The 19373-nt window shown below is 42.6% G+C and overlaps 1 protein-coding gene across 6 annotated transcripts in view; it reads right to left on the bottom strand.

Annotated features, from left to right (window-relative positions):
- SLC23A2 (solute carrier family 23 member 2) overlaps positions 1 to 19373 on the bottom strand; it is a 146330-nt gene that overhangs the window by 86600 nt on the left and 40357 nt on the right. Inside the window, exon 1 of one of the 6 annotated variants that reach the window (XM_064572854.1) lies at positions 10371 to 10541. The exons of the other annotated variants lie outside the window; for them this stretch is intronic. The gene's annotated coding sequence lies outside the window, so the exon portion shown is untranslated. Of the gene's footprint in view, positions 1 to 10370; positions 10542 to 19373 lie in introns of those variants that run through there. 6 annotated transcript variants of the gene reach the window in all.

Genomic DNA, 19373 nt, shown 5'->3' with positions numbered 1-19373 from the left:
TCTTCATGTTCCCAGCTCTGAGCACAGAATACTCAATAAACATTAATAAAATACATATTTATGCTGCGTAGATGGCAATACTACAACAAAAATATAAATGCATGGCAAATTCACATTTTGACACAAAAATCTACAGTTTTACAAAATAAGAAAGAATCAGTAGTTCATGTGCCTAAGACTCATTTGCGAAGCTTCCTCAAAATGCAGATTTCTTCCACACAAATACTTGTAGACAAGTTCTGAAGCTGTTTTCATTATAACAGCCCAGAATTCAAGACATCAAAAGGTCCATCAACAGGTGAATGGATAAACAAGTCACAGCGGATCCCTACAAAAAAATACTCAGCAACAGAAAGGAAGCAACTGCTGATGTACAGAACAGAGAGAAAATGAAAATGCACAGATACTACACAGAGAGAAAGAAGCTGGACACAAGACATGCTGCCTGATTCCCTGAGCTCCAGTGACAGGAAGCAGATAGTGGGGGCCCTAGCACAGGAATGGACAGAGCAACTCCCAAAGGCAGAGGAAGGAAACGGAGAAATCTGCTACACCGTGGTATGAGGCTGGTAGTGCCATCTGTGTGTAAACTATATTTTGATAAAAATCAATTTTCAAAGGAAAAAAAAAAGAATTTAAAAACTCCCATAATCCCACCAACTTAAAAAATGTCCCCGCCCCCAAATTCTGACTCCACAGACCTACGTTGGGACCTGGGAACATTTTTAACAAATGCACAAACATTCTGAAGCTAGTGGTCCTCACATCACCCCCACCTTTGCATGTGCAACCCGGCGTGGGATAATCTCTGCCTGCAGAAACCTATCCAGACAGCTGAGAGTATGACTAACAAGGAAAACTTTAGGATAAGGAAACTCAAAACCTCAACTTGCCAAGCTGTAGTTCGGTTCTTACCAAGGTACAAACAAGACCTTTCAGAGCTGGCCAGGTTCAATGATAAAGCACATTTTCAAGGCCAATCCGTGGCTCGCTCTCTGCTTAAATCCCATCATTAGGGGATTATAGTTAAACTGTGCCTGCTCCATTACATTCTGTTAAATGCTAACGTTTGACCTAAATACTTTTAATCCAAGACAAAAAAAGATTATTGGAACACATAACCTCAATTTATATATGCTCAACTCCCTTTAAATGAAAGGACTTGAATGGTTGCCTAATACATAAGGTCCTGCTTTAGAAAGTTTACAATCCTGACATTTATCCTAGCTATTATTATTCCCATAGGCAGCAATGAATGAACCTGTAAGTGGTGGTTATTATTTGATCTTGTGATGACAGTTACGGTGTCATGGGGTGTAACTGGGAGAAGAAAAAAAAAAATCCTCATAAAGCCTTTTCCAAAAACGCTCCAGGAACTTTTGCTCTTATTTTTCAAACTGCAAGTCACTACCCCACTAATAGTGGTGGGCTAGGATGATCAACCTAGCGGATCTCAACCAGAATTTTAAGACAGTGACATTTAACAGAACAAAAAACTTCAGAGTACACCTCACAAGATAAAGGATTCTAGTTTCAAGATAAAATACTTTACTGTGGTTCAGTCTAAAAACCACAACAAAAAATGAGCCTAAAAGTCACTGACGTAACTAAAGCCCCGCCCAGTGACATAAAAGGCATATTCCAGGTACCCAATTTATATCAGGTTATTTGCTGGGCTTAAAGGAATACACCCATAGAAAAAGTTTGTTCACGTGGTACAAGATAAGGACACTGATAACAAAATATCCTAATACCTCCTTACTACAAGGGTAGAGAGTACCCAAAATCATGGCCTCCGAGTGGCCTCTCTTTAACATCGATCAGAGCCCTGTACCAAAAGACCTCAATGACTGCAATCGAGAAAATCTCACTGCCCCGCAACGAGCTATGTCAGTCTTCTGTCACTGTCTTGATTTGTCAACTTTTCTCTCAAGAGAAAGAAAAGTTAAAAAGAAGCCGGATAGGGGGTGGAGCAAGATGGCGGAGGAGTAGGAGACCTGGATTTCGTCTCCTCTCAGGAATTCAGCTGGATAGGGATCAAACCATTCTGAACACCTACAAACTCAACAGGAGATCAAAGAAAAGAAGAGCAACAACTCTCTCATCAGAAAAGTGACCACTTTCTGGAAGGTAGGACGTGTGGAGAAGTGAATCCGAGGCGATATTTGGGAGGATGGATGGCGGGGGAGGGGCCTCCGTCGGCGCTTCTGGCAAGTGATAGAGCCGCGGAGCACAAAATCGGAACTTTTAAAAGTCTGCTCCGCTGAGGGACGTCACTCTGGTGGCTAAGCAGGGGGTGGAACCCTCCGGGACAGTGTGGTCTCAGGACCCTCGGGGTCACAGAAAGACCGGGGGTGCCTGAGTGTGGCAGAGCTCCCAGGTAACGGAGCAGGGAAGCCGGCTGCAGAGGCGGAGCCCAGGCGCGGGCTCTCAGCTCGGGGTTGCCATAAACCGGGATCCGCGGCACAGTCAGGCCCCTGCTCCTCCAGCAGGGACCCAACAAATGGCAGATCCGGGGAGACTCATCTTCCTTCCCTGGGAGGAGCCGCGCGGGAGCGCACCGCAGGGATCTGCTGGGTTTGGAGACTCCACCTGGGTCGGGTGCCAGAGATAGAAACACGCGGTCACAGGCCGGGTGAGCACCGACTGCGGCCGGAGACCGGGGAGATGGGAGTGACTGACGGCTTTTCTCTGAGGGCTCACTGAGGAGCGGGGCCCCGAGTTCTCGGCTCCTCCGGGGCAGAGATTGGGAGGCCGCCATTTTCACTCTCTGCCTCCAAAGCTGTACGGAAAGCTCGCAGGGAACAAAAGCCACGGAGAGCAAACCTGAGCAGATTACTCAGCCAGGAGGGGGCAAGGGCGGGGCAATTCCGCCTCCGGAAAAGACTTTTGGAAACCACGGCAACAGGCCCCTCCCCAGAAGATCAGCGAGAACAGCCAGCCAAGACCAAGTTTACTGATCAATGAGAACGGCAGAACTCCAGCGCTAGGGAAATAATGCACACAGAATTCATGGCTTTTCCCCATGATTCTTTAGTCTTTCAAAGTTAAATTTTTTTAACTCTTTTTTTTTTTTTTGAATTTTTCTTTTTCCCTTTTTCAACCAACATCTTATCAATCCCTTTCTTAAAAAAACATTTTTATTTTTCATTTTTAGAGTCATATTCTATCCCTTCATAGTAGTTACCCGTATTTTTGGCTTATATATAAGTTGTTCTCTCTTTAAAATTTTGAGATGGTTTCTTCTAACAGATTAAAATATACCCTAAATCTCTAGTATATGGTGTTTTCTATTCCCCTGCCTGATCACATTCTCTCCTTTTTTTTCTTTTTTTAAATCCTCTTCTTTCTTTTTTCAAACAACTTATCAATTCCTTTTATAAAATTTATTATACTTTCCATCTTTATAGTCATATTCCATCCCTTCATCATATCAACCCTTATTTTTGTACATATATAAGTTTTTCTTTCTTTAAAATTTTGGGAGGCACTTTCTTCTAAAGGACCAAAATACACCCCAAATCTAGTGTGTGGCACTGATCTATATACCAGCCTGATCATATTTGATCACATTCTGGTTTTTTTGTTGTTGTTGTTGTTTTGTTTTGTTTGTTTTTGATCTTTTTTTTTCTTCTTTTTCTTTTTTCTCTCTTTCCATTTCTTTTTCCACTGCTTCAGGTCTTTTCTGATTTGTTTAGAGTATATTTTCTGGGGACATTGTTACTCTGCTAGCATTTTGTTCTCTCATTAATCTATTCTCCTCTGCACAAAATGACAAGATGGAAAAAATCACCTCAACAAAAAGAACAAGAGGTAGTACCGACTGCCAGGGACCTACTCAATACAGACATTAGTACGACGTCAGATCTAGAGTTCAGAATCATCACTTTAAAGATACTAGCTGGGCTTGAAAAAAATATGGAAGTTATTAGAGAAACCCTTTCTGGAGAAGTAAAAGAACTAAAATCTAACCAAGTAGAAATCAGAAAGGCTATTAATGAGGTGCAATCAAAAATGGGGGCGCTAACTGCTAGGATAAATGAGGCAGAAGAGAGAATCAGTGATATAGAAGACCAAATGATGGAAAATTAAGAAACTGAGAAAAAGAGAGATAAACAACTACTGGATCACGAGGGCAGAATTCGAGAGATAAGCGATACCATAAGATGAAACAACATTAGAATAATTGGGATCCCAGAAGAAGAAGAAAGAGAGAGAGGGGCAGAAGGTATAATGGAGCAAATTATAGCAGAGAACTTCCCTAATTTGGGGAAGGAAACAGGCATCAAAATCCAGGAAGTACAGAGAACCCCTCTCAAAATCAATAAAAATAGGTCAACACCCCAACATCTAATAGTAAAACTGACGAGTCTCATAGACAAAGAGAAAATCCTGAAAGCAGCTCGGGAGAAGAGATATGTAACCTACAATGGTAGAAACATCAGATTGGCAACACACCTATCCACAGAGACCTGGCAGGCCAGAAAGGACTGGCAGGATATATTCAGAGCACTAAATGAGAAAAATATGCAGCCAAGAATACTATATCCAGCTAGGCTGTCATTAAAAATTGAAGGAGAGATAAAAAATTTCCAGGACAAACAAAAAAAGGAATTTGCAAACACAAAACCAGCCCTACAGGAAATCTTGAAAGGGGTCCTCTAAGCAAAGAGAGACCCTAAAAGCAAGATAGACCAGAAAGGAACACAGACAATATACGGTAACAGTCACCTTACAGGCAATACAATGGCACTAAATTCCTATCTTTCAATAGTTACCCTGAATGTAAATGGGCTAAATGCCCCAATCAAAAGACAAAGGCTATCAGACTGGATTAAAAAACAAGACCCATCAATATGCTGTCTGCAAGAGACTCATTTTAGACCCAAAGACACCCCCAGATTGAAAGTGAGGGGGTGGAAAACCATTTACCATGCTAATGGACACCAAAAGAAAGCTGGGGTGGCAATCCTTATATCAGACAAATTAGATTTTAAAACAAAGACTGTAATAAGAGATGAGGAAGGACATTATATCCTACTTAAAGGATCTATCCAACAAGAAGATCTAACAATTGTAAATATCTATGCCCCTAACATGGGAGCAGCCAATTATATAAGGCAATTAATAACAAAAGCAAAGAAACACATCGACAACAATACAATAATAATGGGGGACTTTAACACCCCCCTCACTGAAATGGACAGATCGTCTAAGCAAAAGATCAACAAGGAAATAAAGACTTTAAATGACACACTGGACCAAATGGACTTCACAGACATATTCAGAACATTCCATCCCAAGCAATGGAATACACATTCTTCTCTAGTGCCCATGGAACATTCTCCAGAATAGATCACATCCTAGGTCATAAATCAGGTCTCAACCGGTACCAAAAGATTGGGATCATTCCCTATTTTCAGACCACAATGCTTTGAAACTAGAACTCAATCACAAGAGGAAAGTCGGAAAGAACTCAAATACATGGAGGCTAAAGAGCATCCTACTGGGGTGCCTGGGCGGCTCAGTTGGTTAAGTGACTGCCTTCGGCTCAGGTCATGATCCCGGAGTCCCCGGATCGAGTCCCGCATCGGGCTCCCTGCTCGGCGGGGAGTCTGCTTCGTCCTCTGACCCTATCCCCTCTCATGTGTTCTCTCTCTCTCATTCTCTCTCTGTCAAATACATAAATAAAATCTTAAAAAAAAAAAAAAAAAGAGCATCCTACTGAAGAATGAATGGGTCAACCAGGAAATTAAAGAAGAATTTAAAAAATACATGGAAACCAATGAAAATGAAAACACAACTATTCAAAATCTTTGGGATGCAGCAAAGGCAGTCCTAAGAGGAAAGTATATAGCAATGCAAGCCTTTCTCAAGAAACAAGAAAGGTCTCAAGTACACAACCTAACCCTACACCTAAAGGAGCTGGAGAAAGAACAGCAAATAAAGCCTAAACCCAGCAGGAGAAGAGAAATCATAAAGATCAGAGCAGAAATCAATGAAATAGAAACTAAAAGAACAGTAGAACAGATCAATGAAACTAGGAGCTGGTTCTTTGAAAGAATTAACAAGATTGATAAACCCCTGGCCAGACTTATCAAAAAGAAAAGAGAAATGACCCAAATCAACAAAATCATGAATGAAAGAGGAGAGATCACAACCAACACCAAAGAAATACAAACAATTATAAGAACATATTATGAGCAACTCTATGCCAGCAAATTAGATAACCTGGAAGAAATGGATGCATTCCTAGAGATGTATCAACTACCAAAACTAAACCAGGAAGAAATAGAAAACCTGAACAGACCTATAACCACTAAGGAAATTGAAGCAGTCATCAAAAATCTCCCAACAAACAAAAGCCCAGGGCCAGATGGCTTCCCAGGGGAATTCTACCAAACATTTCAAGAAGAATTAATACCTATTCTTCTGAAACTGTTCCAAAAAACAGAAATGGAAGGAAAACTTCCAAACTCATTTTATGAGGCCAGCATTACCTTGATCCCAAAACCAGACAAAGACCCCATCAAAAAGGAGAATTACAGACCAATATCCCTGATGAACATGGATGCAAAAATTCTCACCAAAATACTAGCCAATAGGATCCAACAGTACATTAAAAGGATTATTCACCATGACCAAGTGGGATTTATCCCTGGGCTGCAAGGTTGGTTCAACATCTGCAAATCAATCAACGTGATACAATACATTAACAAAAGAAAGAACAAGAATCATATGATCCTCTCAATAGATGCAGAAAAAGCTTTTGACAAAGTACAGCATCCTTTCTTGATCAAAACTCTTCAGAGTATAGGCATAGAGGGTACATACCTCAATATCATAAAAGCCATCTATGAAAAACCTACAGCGAATATCATTCTCAATGGGGAAAAACTGAGAGCTTTCCCCCTAAGGTCAGGAACGCGGCAGGGATGTCCACTATCACCACTGCTATTCAACATAGTATTGGAAGTCCTAGCCACAGCAATCAGACAACAAAAAGAAATCAAAGGCATCCAAATCGGTAAAGAAGAAGTCAAACTCTCACTCTTTGCAGATGATATGATACTTTATGTGGAAAACCCCAAAGACTCCACCCCAAAACTGCTAGAACTCATACAGGAATTCAGTAAAGTGGCAGGATATAAAATCAATGCACAGAAGTCAGTGGCATTCCTATACACCAACAACAAGACAGAAGAAAGAGAAATTAAGGAGTCGATCCCATTTACAATGGCACCCAAAACCATAAGATACCTAGGAATAAATCTAACCAAAGAGACAAAGGATCTGTACTCAGAAAACTATAAAATACTCATGAAAGAAATTGAGGAAGACACAAAGAAATGGAAAAATATTCCATGCTCATGGATTGGAAGAACAAATATTGTGAAGATGTCAATGCTACCTAGAGCAATCTACACATTCAATGCAATCCCCATCAAAATAGCATCCACTTTTTTCAAAGAAATGGAACAAATCATCCTAAAATTTGTATGGAACCAGAAAAGACCCCACATAGCCAGAGGAATGTTGAAAAAGAAAAGCAAAGCCGACGGCATCACAACTCCGGACTTCCAGCTCTATTCCAAAGCTGTCATCATCAAGACAGCATGGTACTGGCACAAAAACAGACACACAGATCAATGGAACAGAATAGAGAGCCCAGAAATGGACCCTCAACTCTATGGTCAACTCATCTTTGACAAAGCAGGAAAGAATGTCCAATGGAAAAAAGACAGTCTCTTCAACAAATGGTGTTGGGAAAATTGGATAGCCACATGCAGAAGAATGAAACTGGACCATTTCCTTACACCACACACAAAAATAGACTCCAAATGGTTGAAAGACCTCAATGTGAGACAGGAGTCCATCAAAATCCTAAAGGAGAACACAGGCAGCAACCTCTTTGACCTCAGCCGAAGCAACTTCTTCCTACAAACATCGCCAAAGGCAAGGGAAGCAAGGGCAAAAATGAACTATTGGGACTTCATCAAGATAAAAAGCTGTTGCAAAGCAAAGGAAACAGTCAACAAAACCAAAAGACAACCGACAGAATGGGAGAAGATATTTGCAAATGACATATCAGATAAAGGTTTAGTATCCAAAATCTATAAAGAACTCATCAAACTCAACACCCAAAGAACAAAGAATCCAATCAAGAAATGGGCAGAAGACATGAACAGACATTTTCCCAAAGAAGACATCCAAATGGCCAACAGACACATGAGAAAGTGCTCAATATCGCTCGGCATCAGGGAAATCCAAATCAAAACCTCAATGAGATACCACCTCACACCAGTCAGAATGGCTAAAATTAACAAGTCAGGAAACGACAGATGTTGGCGGGGATGCGGAGAAAGGGGAACCCTGCTACACTGTTGGTGGGAATGCAAGCTGGTGCAGCCACTCTGGAAAACAGTATGGAGGTTCCTCAAAAAGTTGAAAATAGAGCTACCATATGATCCAGCAATTGCACTACTGGGGATTTACCCCAAAGATACAAAAGTAGGGATCCGAAAGGGTACGTGCACCCCGATGTTTATAGCAGCAATGTCCACAATAGCCAAACTGTGGAAAGAGCCAAGATGTCCATCGACAGATGAATGGATAAAGAATATATATATATATATATATATATATATATATATATAATGGAATATTATGCAGCCATCAAAAGGAATGAGATCTTGCCATTTGCAACGACGTGGATGGAACTGGAGGGTATTATGTTGAGTGAAATAAGTCAAACAGAGAAAGACATGTATCATATGATCTCACTGATATGAGGAATTCTTAATTGCAGGAAACAAACTGAGGGTTGCTGGAGTGGGTGGTGGGGTGGGAGGGATGGGGTGACTGGGTGATAGACACTGGGGAGGGTATGTGCTCTGGTAAGCGCTGTGAATTGTGCAAGACTGTTGAATCTCAGATCTGTACCTCTGAAACAAATAATGCAATATATGTTAAGAAAAAAAAAGAAGAAGAAGGTAGCGGGAGGGGAAGAATAAAGCGGGGGAAATCGGAGGGGTAGACGAACCATGAGAGATGATGGACTCTGAAAAACAAACTGAGGGTTCTGGGGGGGGTGGGAGGATGGGTTAGCCTGGTGGTGGGTATTGAGGAGGGCACATTCTGCATGGAGCACTGGGTGTTATGCACAAACAATGAATCATGGAACACTTCATCTAAAACTAATGATGTAATGCATGGGGATTAACATAAGAATAAAAAAATATATATATTAAAAAAAAAAAAAAAAGAAACCGGATAAAAACTGGATTTCTGAAGGGGAGCCCAGAGTCCGCCGCCAGGTTCCAAATCAACACAGCTGCTGGGAACCCCAGGAAGAGCAGTGCTTTAGAGGTCACCCCCCTCACAGGCCTCACGTCAACAACCCTGCTCTGAAGGGGGAAAAAAAGGCCTTTGGGCAAACAGTGCTGGACTGCTTGGGTATCCCGTGAAAATGGAGCCGGGGGCCACGACAGCGGGCTGCAGGGCCGCTGGATGGACACCGTAAATCCTCCCGGACTGTCAAGGGGTAAGGGAGGATCATTCCTGACTGAAAGCAAGTATTTTATGGAGCATAAAATCCCCCACTGGTAAAATGAAACAGGAGATGTTAAAGAACACTCCCTGCCCGCAGGAGACCCCTTCCATCTCTTCTGGAGACTGGGCCCAAGAAGCCCTGGGACAGGGCGCCTGGGTGGCTCAGTTGGTTAAGCGACTGCCTTCGGCTCAGGTCATGATCCTGGAGTCCCTGGATCGAGTCCCGCGTCGGGCTCCCTGCTCGGCGGGGAGTCTGCTTCTCCCTCTGACCCTCCTCCCTCTCATGCTCTCTGTCTCTCATTCTCTCTCTCTCAAATAAATAAATAAAATCTTTAAAAAAAAAAGAAAAAAAAAAAAAAGCAGCAGCAGCCCTGGGACAGAATAAGCTCTAGACCCAAACTGAACTCTAAATCTTGAGAGAGCTCTTAAATCCAGTCTGAGAGGGGCTGTTCCACTGATGTCCGTTTACACACAGGCTGAGCCACGAAAAGCGATGGTCATGGGACCTAGAGGGCATGACGCTGATTCACTGATGGCTTGGTTAGGGGAAGATAGAGTTGAGCATACAGTAAAAGGTCAAAGCAGCTGATGTTTTGCCGGTCTGGCGGGCTTTAAAATCCATACCCATCAGTGATCTTCATGTTTCTGACCTAAAGTTATAGGTATCAGATGCTACAGCAACTTCTGCGGTTGATCTCATCCAGCAGAAATGTGTTCCCCAAACTTTATTTAAATACAATTATGATAAGACCTTAAGACTTGACTATCCTAACCATGACTCTCCTGCCCCAGGTACCATCCACATGGACCACACTGACCTGCAGTTCCCAGGTCGGAGATCAAGAAGCCTCTTCGTCCGAGAAGCATTCCTGGGTTAGCTGTCCCTCTTCTAAGCACATGGCTTCTTGGTCCAGCTCCCCGACCAGGCAGGGATAGGGACAGGGACACAGTGTCCACCACATAAAAGGCACTCAAAATATCTAAAGAAAACAAACATTTTTCCAGGGACCCATAAGTGATATACCTGAAACAAAACCTAATCCTAATCCTCCATATTCACTCAGGGAAAGCATGTGCCTTGGACAAGTGAGGGCAGAAGGAGAGGTAATGGAGCAAAAGGTAGAGCTTATAGGCCAGAATCAAAATACAGAGGTATATTTGAGAAAACGCAAGCAGAATCAAGATTGGGTTTATTGCATTTATTCCTACTGTATGATTTAACACCTCATTTTTCGTACCAATGGTGTTTTTAATTAAAGACTATTTTAAATGTATTAATCAGTCATTTGAGGGGCCACTGGAAAGCTAATTTTGTATGCATTTGTAGTGACAAGATAAAAACATGTTCAGAATTAACTGACTGCCTATCATGTCCAAGACACAAACAGGATTTCACTTAACCCTTACAAGAATGCTGGGAAGGGCTGTTACCATCACCGTGTCACAGTTCAGAAAACTGCGGCAGAGACGTTGATTTTCACTTGGACAACAGCCAAGGGCAAGTGGCCGGCACAACAATCATTCTGAGAGCATGAAAGCTGCTCTCAATTCCCTTAGAGACTGACTAACAGAACAGGCTCTGAAGACGAGCGGCCAGAAGAGGCCTGGAGGTAAGTTATCTCTAAAGGTCATTTTGGACGAAGTTGGATAAAGCCCCCCAGTTTCTCTCCAGGAATGGAAAGAAAGCTTCCTCCTCTTGCACAGCTCCAACTGACCTTTGTCATTCGCTCTCTCCCCCACCCCTTTCCCAGTTCCCAGTACAAAGACAAACCTGAGTGTTCATGTAGCTTCCAGGGACGGCTATACCCTGCTAACCCCGTGCTCCCCCACCCCCTAAACCCCACTCCCCAGTACTGCTCCAGCTCCCGCTCCACCCTCCGTTTCCAGCACAAGTGAGGACTTGCGCCTCGTCCCCTCCCACAGGAGGAGCCTCGGGAGGGTAGTGGGTCACCTCCAGCTACTCTGCCCGGCTGCCTCTGCTGGAAAAAGCACAGCAGAAGCATTCCCAATGATCGTTCACCCCATCGCCTCAAGCCCCATGTACTTATCAGCCCTCACTCTGAACTACTCTTTGGACCATCCCATTCCTCTCTGGAATGTTCTTATCAGTTCTTCCTGCCCTCAGTGTCAAAGCCAAACATCCTTGTCTCACCTGCGGACAGAGGTCAAGCTCCCTCGTTCCCTCATTTCCTAACTGCCAACTATACCTGCTGGGTTTTGCTGGACTTCAGCACACTTCCTGAGTTCCCTCCACTACCTGCTGCTTCCTTCCTGCGGTCTGTGCCATTGGCAAATCTCTTCTGCGATATCTCTTTGTCTCCTCACCCAAACCCCGCTCTACCAAGAGTTCCGTCTCCTCCTCCTCAAACACTTGCCCAAGATAAGGAAGAGGGCGCTCTGAAATTCCACCTGCCCTGATGGATTACCTGAGGACTGAACAGTGGGTTCACCTAAACTGCACTGCAATTACCTGGGGCTGGACGCTGTAATTCTTCTCCAAGTTAACCCCAAGTACACAGTGATCCAAATAATAGGCTCTCCCTGACCTTCAATAAATGGGAGCCTGTTCCCTGACAGTCAATAAACAAAAATAGTACCTGGGAGTAAGTTATATAGCTGGGGTTGTTTTTGTTTTCTTTTCCTGCAAAGGAACACGTTCTTCCTGATTCATTAAAAAAAAACATAGCCATTCAGGGGCACCTGGCTGGCTCAGTCGGAGGAGTGAGCAACTCTTGCTCTCCAGGTCGTGAGTTCGAGCCCCATGTTGGGTGTAGAGAGTACTTACATACATAAAACTTAAAAAAAAAAAATCCATTCAATACAGAGACTGCAATCGCTTAGAATCCTATGCCACAGATGTACAGCTTTCTTTAGTGTCTGAACCTAACATTTTCATAATCCTCAAACCTTAAAGGATTAAAAAATTAATGTATTCAGCTATAAAAGACTCCAGCTCTCCATGAAGTTTAATCTGGGTTCCTTACTTTTCTCTGAGGCCCTAAAATTCTGCATAAAAGAAAGCATAAGAGAACACACAAAGCTTGGATGACCCAGGACTGGACCTCACTCAGAAAGTAAGGTAAAAGAGCACCTGAAAAACAGCACATGTGACATTTCAATTATTGCAGATCAGGTTTTAAGGTCATTCTTTCTCACATGTTTAATGAAGGGCACTGCCTTCTAATTCTACGAGTCGCATAAGCACTAACATTTGGTTATTTAAATAGTGACAGCACAGAGAAACTCCAACTTTGGAGACTTTCTAGTAACGCAGCTGGGCGAACTTGAGCCACAGGCTCCTCACCCACCTACAGAGACACACGCAGACGGAGCTATGTATTTGCAGAAAACCAGCCACAGCCACAGACCGGAGTGCACAACAGTCACAGAACGGGCGTGCAGAAACAGACCCCCAAGGCACCAGATGCACACACAGACACGGACAGACACACAGACACTAATTCCCCAAAGCAGAGCTAATTTACCAAGAAATGGTCTTACCTGCAGAGAGAAATCTTACCCTATCCACAAAAAACACGCGTTCATCAGCGTCCAACCCACCCAACAACCCGACTCTGTGCGGACGTTTGTGCTGGGCTGGGATCGTCCTGATGCTCAGCAGGAGCCGTTTTAGGTGCTGAAGGAATTTCGGCTTTTATAACCCACACAGGCTCACCAAAATTGTATAACCATACCATCTAGTCAGAAATTACACAACAGCCACCACCTGGTTACAAACGGTTACTACATGCTTCTGGTATGGTCTGCTCACCATCAGTCTGTCACAAGTTTCATGGGGCATGGTGGATATTCTGTTGTGGAAACCAAGCAGTTGCTGGGATTACATTTCTCAAACCCACACAAATAAGGGAAATTAAACCTATCTTTCCAAACACTCCTGTTCAAATGAACGAGTCCACCCACACTGCTTCCAACCTCAGTGACAGCGGGGGGCGGGGGGGGGGGGGGTTCATACTTCCTGGTAATGTTTCATTTCCCCAGCTGGGGGCCCAAAAACATTTCCCCAATTGGGGGCCCCAAAAACAATTGTTTTCAAAGCCCAAAGACTTTCAAAGATTAAGATCTTTGAGATGTATTGCGACAGCACGGAGAAACTCCGACTTTGGAGACTTTCTAGTAACGCAGAAGCATGATCTCAAAGCACAATCTGCTCATTGAAATGACAGGAAAAGCAACAACTAACTGCACTATTGAGAGCCAGAGGGGCTGTGTGTGGCCTCTGGCACGCAGGTCCCAGCCACAGAGGCCCCACTGAAGAGTGGAAGTGCCCACAGAAACACGCAGGAAGGCAAACCCGCACTGACAATCTAGCACCAAGAGGAGGGAAGAAGCCACAGCTGTCGTCAGACTTCGTCCTTTCTAGCCCTGACTCCAGGCCAGGGCCTGCCAGAAACCCGGGCAGCAGGCACCTGCTCCCCTGGGATGTGCCGTGAGAGGGCAAGAAGCTGCCTCCCTCTCCCCAGCACCGCAAGGGGACCACAGGGCTCAGGTGAGAAACAGGCAGGCAGAAGGGACATCTACCAGCAGCACAGTACCTCCTGGAAGAGGTGATAAAGGCAGAGGAAGAGACAGGACAGCCTGGAGGAGAGCAGCTCTGACAGTTACTCATTCATGAATCATCTTTGGGAAGTCAGTGGTGGGCACAAGAGAAAGATGCCAGCTGACTGGAGTAGAAGCTGCAGTCGAAGCGGGGAGAAAGCTGGGAGCCAAGAGCTTTACCTGTTCAGGAGCAGGAGCTTCATCCTCACAAGTCCCCAGAGCATGGGTCACATGGGACATACCCAATGCCTCAGGTAGACCAGAAGGCCCCTCACTCCAAAGTGAGCTAAGAGGAAAAAACCCAGCATGTGGCCTATGGGAAAAAGAATCCAGTCTCTGTATTCTGAACACAAGAACCGTCCTCAGCTGTTCTGTGAAGACTCTAACCTCAAAAAGGTTAAACTGCAGGAACCGAAAGAAAATTTCAATTTGGAACAAAAAAGAATTAAAAAACAAACAGTTGCTATTTTTAAAAAAGGGAAATGGGATCACACAATTACACGAAGAAAACGGACTGAGACCAAGAGAGAACAAGCTGGGGGTGGTGAAGAAGCAACAGAGAGAAGTGAAAACCCAAGGAAACAGCAGAAAACTAATGGGTGGAGGACAAGTTTGGGAAACATGGAGAGACAAGGAAAAGTCCAGAAAGGCAGTAGCAGTTCCCAGATGAGAACCGTGGAGGGACAAAAGCAAAGAGCAAAACCAAGACATGAATAACCAGTGCTCCTTGACTAGACGTAAGAAGAACAAAGAAGCCAGTCATGCCATAGGACTCCGTTTACATGAAATGTCCAGATCGGGCAAATCCAGAGAGACAGAAAGCAGATTAGTGGTTGCATGGGGCTGGGGTGGAGATGGGGGACAGGAATGGGGAGCGACTGTTAATGAGTTTGGGATTTCTTTATGGGATGAAGAAAATGTTCCAAACTTGACGGTGATGGTTACACAAGTGTGATTCCCTGGAAGCTGACGCACCACACAGGTTAAACGGGAGAACCGTGTGGTGTGTGAATTCTAGCTCAATAAAACTGTTTCGTAAAGAACGAATGGAACAGGCTTAAAGATGTAAAAAAGATATAGAGTAGAAACCAACTATTCTGAGATTAAGAAAAATCGGAGACATTACAAAGGCACGCCAGATTCATGCAAAATCGGAGAAAAGAAACCTGTTCTTGGACACATTTTGGCAAAATAATTTAACTACAGGAAGAAGTTGTAGAAACATCCAGGGAGAAGGAGAAAGTGTTTGGGTTACTCAAGTAATAGCAGTAATTAAGATGAACCCCAGGATTTTCCAAGGCAGCATGAAAATGCCAGAAGTCTACAGAAAATGAAGACAGAGAACTGAAGAAAAGGTTTTTTTAAAAGAATTTTATACCCAGACAAGCTGCCCTTCATGTGGGAAAGCCAAAAAAATGCAACCTCAGATATGCAGAGGCTCAGAAGGGGGGAGGGGGAGGTTGAGGCTATTATTCCAACGGCCTAAGACACAAAATTCAGAGAGGCCCATAATACACAGGGCTGCTAATCACATGTGCCAATCAAAACCATCAAGGTCAGGACAAAACTAAATAATGAAGATAAACCTGATCATAAAACTGAACGCATATGTCAAATTATTCTCTAAGCATATGCTAGATTATGTGAAAAATGTAACTAATAACAATAAAGCAGATCCAGTAAGACTACATTATTAAAGATTAAAGACAGGCAATAAGATAATGCTCAAACCCATCTCCCAAACAGGTAGGACTTTTAAAACACCATTAGATCTTCGCAATAACTACTGGAAAAACTGGGTTTTTTCTTTTGTTTTGGAGGTTGTTTTGTTTTTTAGTTTTTAAAAGGAAACCACTATTAAAATTTGAAACATTACAGACTAAAACACAAACTAAACCTATAAATGAGTTAAACTCAAAGTATTCTCAGGTGCATCAGAATATAAATGTCAATGCCCAAAAATACACCTTAAACCAAGTGAAACAAAAATAAAGTAATAATGCTGCCTCATTATTTTTTAAATATCAGACACCATGAAATCACGCCAGAAGTATTAAAAGGGAGAAGAGCGGGTAAGTTTACATTGCTAAAGTAAAAAATTCACAATGGAAATATTATGTCAATTTTTATGTTCCAAACATTATTTCACTGATATAAAGTCCATACTGGCTAACAATATGGAAGAAAGGACCGACAGTTCATAAAAGTACCTAACTGTCTCCAAGAAGATGGGGACAAGAGGGTGGAGGGACAGGGGCACAGGCTCAGTCTCCATGTGAGTTTTATTTTTTATTGATGAGAAAATGTGACCAATATAATGAATAAGGCTAACATAATAGGTACCAAACTGTGCACCCCACAGAAAATAGAGCTTTACTTTCACTGGTTAAAGAGCATTTGTGAAAACTGGCCATCATGCCAAATGAAAAGTTCAACCCCCCACAAAAAGGAGCATTTATTATTTCTCACTGCCTGACCATAATGCCACAAGAGATCAAAAGAATTACTAACCAACAAAGTCATAACAACTTCAAATTTTCAACCTCTCTCCCAAATAACCATTGGGTCAAAGATGAAACTGAAACTGTAAAAACACCCTTACAACAAAAAAGAATAAGTAATAAAATACCCTAAAGGACAAGAAATGAGAGAAAAAAATTGGCTAGAAAAGCAAAAAATAAATAAATAAATTGGATAAATACATCCAAGAAGGTTCTTAACAAGCCTCCCAAGGCCAAGGCAGATAGAAACCTTCCATTCAAAATTACACGGGCCCAGGTAGCTTCCCAGGCAAATGTCTGTAAGCACTAAGAACAGAACTTCCTAGGCTACTCAGCTCCAGAGCACTGGAGAAGAAAAACAAGCCTATCAACCATTTTAGAATCTAGCATCATCCTGATCATAAACTTGACAGAAAAAAGGAAAAAAAAAGCAGTATTACAACTCTCATCAGTGGGTAGAAGAAAGCCTGTAAGATAAACAAAAACCAAAAAGGCATGGGACAAAACTCAGCATCAATTTTCAAATAAAACTCTTAGCACATTCAACACAGAAGAAAAAAGGTCGTCAAAAAGAATCCCCATCTCAATGCAAGCTGGTGCAGCCACTCTGGAAAACAGTATGGAGGTTCCTCAAAAAGTTGAAAATAGAGCTACCATATGATCCAGCAATTGCACTACTGGGGATTTACCCCAAAGATACAAAAGTAGGGATCCGAAGGGGTACGTGCACCCCGATGTTTATAGCAGCAATGTCCACAATAGCCAAACTGTGGAAAGAGCCAAGATGTCCATCGACAGATGAATGGATCAAGAAGATGTGGTATATATATACAATGGAATATTATGCAGCCATCAAAAGGAATGAGATCTTGCCATTTGCAACGACGTGGATGGAACTGGAGGGTATTATGTTGAGTGAAATGAGTCAAACAGAGAAAGACATGTATCATATGATCTCACTGATATGAGGAATTCTTAATTGCAGGAAACAAACTGAGGTTTGCTGGAGTGGGTGGTGGGGTGGGAGGGATGGGGTGACTGGGTGATAGACACTATGTGCTCTGGTAAGCGCTGTGAATTGTGCAAGACTGTTGAATCTCAGATCTGTACCTCTGAAACAAATAATGCAATATATGTTAAGAAAAAAAAAAGAAGAAGAAGGTAGCGGGAGGGGAAGAATGAAGCGGGGGAAATCGGAGGGGTAGACGAACCATGAGAGACGACAGATCTGAAAAACAAACTGAGGGTTCTAGAGGGGAGGGGGGTGGGAGGATGGGTTAGCCTGGTGATGGGTATTGAGGAGGGCACGTTCTGCATGGAGCACTGGGTGTTATGCACAAACAATGAATCATGGAACACTACATCTAAAACTAATGATGTAATGTATGGGGATTAACATAAGAATAAAAAATTAAAAAAAAAATCTAAAAAAAAATCTAAAAAAAAAAAGAATCCCCATCTCATGCCATAGCTAATGAGATTCTTGCCCTGAAAAACCCCAAGAGGTGCCCATGAAAGCCAGGAACAGGAGTCTGATAGGACACTCTTCTATATTGGAGGCTAACTACTACAATAAGAAAAAGGTTTTAAAGTGTGTGTTGGGGGCGCGGGGGGGTGCGGTGCAGCACCTGGGTGGCTCAGTCAGTTAAGCGCCTGCCTTTGGCTCAAGTCGTGATCTCCGGCTCCCTACTCAGCAGGTAGTCTGCTTCTCCCTCTACTCTTCCCCTCTGCTCATGATCTCTCTCTCAAATGAATAAATAAAATCTTTAAATAAAGTGCTAAATACTGGAAAATGAAAGACAAATAATTATTTATAGGTAAGGGGTCTAACTTAGAAAATGAGTTTACAAACCTAGAATAAGATACTTCAGAAAGGTAGGTAGTTACAAAATGAACACAGAAAAAAACATCCCTGGCATAGCATTAACTCATATTAAGTCCCCCTCTTTTGTGAAGTATTGTATACACACATGGACGAGTACGCTAAGAAAGTAGATGGCAATACACCAATTACTTTACAGTGATCATTTCTGTAAATCGAGATTCTGAGTATTTCTTCTTTGCGTTCATTGATTTTTTTTTTAAAGATTTTATTTATTTATTTGACAGAGAGAGACACAGCGAGAGAGGGAACACAAATAGGGGGACTGGGACATAAACAGGGGGAGTGTGAGAGGGAGAAGCAGGCTTCCCGCAGAGCAGGGAGCCCGATGCGGGGCTTGATCCCAGGACCCTGAGATCATGACCTGAGCAGAAGGCAGACACTTAATGACTGAGCCACCCAGGCGCCCCCGTTCATCTGATTTTAAGTTTAAGCCCCTCCCATTGTATTAAGGGACAAATTAGAAGCAGCTCAAATCTTAATACCTATAAGGTTAGTAAATTTAGGACCAAAAAAATGATGCAAAACAACTAAAAGGCAAATACTAAAAAAAAAAAAAAAAAAAAGTAACTCTTCAGAAATAATTACGCATTTAAAAATATGTAATTTGACTAATGCAATCTCTAGTTTATGCTTTCCTTTTAAGGACAAAATCTAAACTGTTTTGAGAAATACCCTTATATGTGGTGATTATTTCTGTCTTTCCAAAAAAATGTTATATATAGACATTTCAATGCTGAAAAATGTTGAAAAACTGAGTAAAACAACAAAGGAGGTTTAGAATTATCAGCTGGAGAAAAACTGCTCTGATTCGGTAATAAGCCAAGGCGGAGGGCGGGGGGTAGGAATAGGTCTAGAAACACAAACAGCAAATTCAT

The sequence above is a fragment of the Mirounga angustirostris genome, unplaced genomic scaffold (genome assembly GCF_029215605.1).
Source record: "Mirounga angustirostris isolate CCGP_5_RB_7025 unplaced genomic scaffold, mMirAng1.0.hap1 SCAF_10, whole genome shotgun sequence".
Classification (NCBI taxonomy): Eukaryota; Metazoa; Chordata; class Mammalia; order Carnivora; family Phocidae; genus Mirounga; species Mirounga angustirostris.
This window is presented reverse-complemented; position numbering and strand designations above follow the sequence as displayed.